Source organism: Drosophila rhopaloa, unplaced genomic scaffold (genome assembly GCF_018152115.1).
Source record: "Drosophila rhopaloa isolate 14029-0021.01 unplaced genomic scaffold, ASM1815211v1 contig_36, whole genome shotgun sequence".
Lineage (NCBI taxonomy): Eukaryota > Metazoa > Arthropoda > Insecta > Diptera > Drosophilidae > Drosophila > Drosophila rhopaloa.
Window position 1 is genome coordinate 822,080 of NW_025335130.1, and position 4,646 is coordinate 826,725.

The 4,646-nt window shown below is 34.9% G+C and overlaps 1 long non-coding RNA gene across 1 annotated transcript; it reads right to left on the reverse strand.

Annotated features, from left to right (window-relative positions):
• Nucleotides 1-2,086: 2,086 nt before the first annotated feature.
• LOC123038034 lies at nucleotides 2,087-4,646 on the reverse strand. The gene is made up of 3 exons (XR_006417732.1): nucleotides 4,292-4,646; nucleotides 4,011-4,175; nucleotides 2,087-3,945 (listed from the first exon to the last, which is right to left on the reverse strand). It is a non-coding gene; the product is annotated as an uncharacterized LOC123038034 (long non-coding RNA).

The window sequence follows — 4,646 nt, forward strand, 5'->3', positions numbered from 1 at the left end:
TTAGATATTAAAGCCTAGTACTCAGATTGACAAACGAGTACTCTAGCGTAAAAACTTTAATCTTTCCAGTGTGACCAAAATTTCGAGAGTTCATCAGAATTATGAGTGCTACGGTCGTACTGTCAATCAGCTAAGGCTTGTAGACAAGCAGTAAAAATTCAAATATCGTATTTGCGGGAAAGAGCCTTTAAAAGATATTATCAAATACCTTGGCAAGACAAGTCTGCCGGTGTACAAAGAAATTAAAAAACAATACAATTTAAATTTAACAGTTGTTTTTTTTAATTTACTGATAATTATTTGCTAATTTAAAGTTTATAGCTGCACTTTTATTGTGTTTTTTCGTACATTCTGGACCTAAAAAACATTTTGCTCTGACAAGAGGCACCCCAGAAGTATTAATGTTATTTTGTCCTCACATGTAAACACCTGCAATCGACTTTTGTGAGTTTTTGAGTTTTTCCCTCCATTTCTTATAATGTTCAGTGAGAAGCGCACGCCAAAAGATTAAATTTTTTAATTTTTTCGCTAGGGTTCACCCAAAGTTCATTTCCGCAGACAGATCTGTGGACCGACGTGAAAAAAAGGCCCGACGAAAAGTGAACGCCAGCTTTTTGCTTTTCGCTCTGTCTCATGACTGGCGTACGGTTTTCGTCGATCTGAATACTAGGCTTATATGATATAATCGCCCTGCAATATAAAGACAACTTTTGGAAGTTTCAAGCAGATAGCTTTAAAACTGAGGGACTAGTTTGCGTACAAACGGACGGACGGACAGACGGACATGGCTAGATCGACTCCCCTGGTGATGCTGATCAAGAATATATATACTTTATAGGGTCGGAAATGTCTCCTTCACTGCGTTGCAAACTTTTGACTGAAATTATAATACCCTCTGCAAAGGGTGAAAAAAGAAAATATAATTAGAAATAATTAACCAAAAATTATTAAGATTTATTTTACCGATCTCAAGCTATTAAGAGTATATGCAATATTTTAAACAAAGTGCCATAAATCTGGCCGGACTTATTCACGCTTAGGCAGGCTTTTTGGAGGCTGATGGTTGTTCTCAATTGTTTGGCACCGTTATATTCCTTATAACAGAACAACAAGCACGACAGGATGAGCTGAAAAAAACATGTAGGTGGGATCTTTCAACGTATGTATATGCAATTCTTGCGGACTTAGGCAGGCTGAAGGTTGTTTCCAAGAGTTTGGTAGCGTTATATTATTTTTAACAGAACAACACTCTTTTTGTTTTTCGGAGGCGATGAAGTACGACAGGATGGGTTTTACATTGAGGAATCCATGAACCTCACAGAAATTAGATTATTAATCAGCTAACGTCTCCGGAAGATGCTGCTGATATTAAGCGAAAAATTAAAAAACTTCTGAATTTTTGAACTGTTTAATATATATATACATATATATAATATATATATTTTTTTGTTTTGTACATTTATTTTTTAAGAATAGTTTTTTGTACACCGATTCTACATCTTTCCAACATACTTGGGAATATTTAGCCGTTCCTTACTGAAATTTTGGAGACGACTTTGTCGGCATGGTCGCTAGTCGGTAAGCACAGTCCTTGGTATAACCTGGATCTCTTAAGTTGCAGAACTTTTCCACTTGATCAATTATACAAGGCGCAACTGGTTGCAATCATTTTACGAACCCTGAACGGATTATTAAAAATAACCACTATCATGATGCGCTTATACATCGTTACCGTCAATTTATTAGGGAGTTGGGAGCACATTGCACTCAGGAAAACGCAGCTCCTCCAATACCACAGCAGTGGGACACTGTGGGAGAAGGCATTCATGTTTCCTCGCTATCAAAAGCACCGGCAACTTAATTTATATTTATTATTATTAAAAGTGTTTTAATGAGGGATGCGTTTAAGCTTCAACGCCCATTAATTTTATTACTCAGTTACGCAGTAAATTTTATTACTTTGAGTTTTTTCAAAACTAATTTAAAAACCGATTTTGAGTAACTAACTATTGAATAAAATGTCATATTCAACCCCTATTGACTTTATTATTTGTGATTTTAAGCTGGCAACACTAACAAAATAATATGTGAGACTATTATTATATGTTTTATTGTCTTATATTAGCAGAGTTTTTACAGAGGTTTATCATTTCGCGATTTTGGTGATTTCAATATGTATATTTTCATCATGGACGCTGAAAAATTTCTTTCGTGTCTTTGATAAAATATTTGATTTATTAACATGAAATGGGATTGCCATTTTTCGTTTTGGTTTAGTTTGTTCTTTCATACGGATATTTTTAAAATGTAGTGCTCTTTATCGAGTTTATATAAATATTATATATATACATAATATAAATACACATATATATATTTGTATATATACATTTTTATTTTGTATTTTTTAATATTTAATCATTTTTAGTTTTCAGTTGGCACTTTTGCGGTTTTTAAGGAGGATATGTATTTTGGACCATGTCAACTGGTCCAATACCAACTGGTATACATATATATTTATATATATATATATATATTTATGTATAAATATATGGAAAAAATAATAGAAAGGCGCTGATATTCCCGCCACCATGCTTAACAGTCTAAATGGTATGCTTCGGATCGAAAGCAGTATTTTTTGGGCGCCATACATATGTTTTTCCATCTGCCCCGAATATTAAAGTTTAATCAGACCACTGGAAATTATTTAAATTTTGGCGGTCTAGGTGTCGCTTTGCAAAAATAGGACTTTTATCAATAATTATTTTGCTTAGGAAAGGAACTTTTCTATCTGAATGTGCTTTTAAACATCTTTCAATCAAGGAACAGGTGCTTAATTGTCAGAGTAGAAACTGAAATCTGCCCCGAATATTAAAGTTTAATCAGACCACTGGAAATTATTTAAATTTTGGCGGTCTAGGTGTCGCTTTGCAAAAATAGGACTTTTATCAATAATTATTTTGCTTAGGAAAGGAACTTTTCTATCTGAATGTGCTTTTAAACATCTTTCAATCAAGGAACAGGTGCTTAATTGTCAGAGTAGAAACTGAAGTCTGCAGTAATCAGTTTTTTTCCTGTATTTAGTTTGGTAAATAATTTAACCACTTTTTTTTTTAAGTTGCTGTAGATTACTCCCTTGATAAGGGAGCCAGTTTAATAATTTTTTGTTGCTAATCATAAACAGATGGTGATTTTTTGGAAAATAATTGTTCATTTAAACTAACTAATATATACAATTTTTTACCAAACTTAAACTAACTTATTTTATATTCAAAACAACAGGAATTAAAGAAAATTCACCCTACATTTTCTACATATATGTACGTGCGAACTCTGTGGGTATTTAAAGCGATTTTTGATACAAATTTGTTTGAGTGAACGCATTTTATGGTATCGACGAATTCTTTGGTTTGAATCTAAACAAAGTTTTAACCATGCACCGAAAATATCTGTTACTGTTTAAAAGTTAAAATGAAAATAACACAAATAAAATAAGAAGGAGCGCTAGATCAACTCGGCTTTTGATCCTGATAAAGAATATATATGTTTACCAACGGGTCAGAAATGTTTTTTCTACCAGTTCTTATACTTTTCAGCTAATACTATGTACCCTTTACTCTACGAGTGTCGTGTACGGAAATTCTTTAACAAATCAATGCCACTTAACAGTTTCTTATTAATTCTTTTGTGATTCCTGCCACGAGCCGTAGCATCCACTAGCTGCTACCAAGACCATTAAACTTCCCTATGTTTGTCCTAATCACCACAGGGCTCTTCAACACGCGGCATCCCTATTTTCGCGGTCCGCAGTTGCTCAGGCAAGGCTTGGTCCTCCGGTCCACCTTTCGCCATTTTCACATCGACTTAGAAACGGGACCAAGTTATTTTCGGCCCAAATTTCTGTTGAATTTTTCGACCAGCAGCCAAGGGGATATCTTGTTAAAATCTCTGCGTGGCATACAAATAGAAGTCTAGCTTAGAAGAATTGAAATTATTTTTTTATTTGTACATACTCGTCCCTTATTGTCCTCTTAGAGCTCCAGCAGGGTATTTAGGAGAAATATTATGTGTCCATTAAGCCGCTTCAAGCGCAAAGTTTACACTTCTCTAAGGCCATATTTCCTGATTTTAAATCGGGCTTGAAGGGGCCGAGGTCCAAGCCCGGGTAGCAGTTTTGCCTGGTGTGCAAAGGAATTGTTTAAAAGGGGAAAAATGTTTAATGTTGCTAAAAATCTATTGCTATCATAATAAATCTACGGATAATTTGCGGATAATATTTGCCTAAGGGACTTACCCTAGGGGAGATAAACCGGTCGTTATCCGGACTTGCCGTGGCCTAGGTTTTTGACAATGGGTGGTGCCATAGGATGTTTGAGTGCGCGGTGGCTAGTCCATCCATACGTAACTTTTCGTTAATCTCGTCCAATATTTACCTGTTTGTTGTTTGTTTACCTTTTGATGCCTGTAGAGATGGTCCATGTAAAATTAGTATGTGAGACGTTGATTTCTATCGATTCTAGTGTTAGGAACTATTGGTACATGGTGTGAAGGTCGATAGCTATCGATTATTTGTTGTTGCGAGCTAGGCCTTTGGGGATTTCGACCCCAAGAACAAAATGAGCTGTTGTTCGTGAAAAATACACACTAAT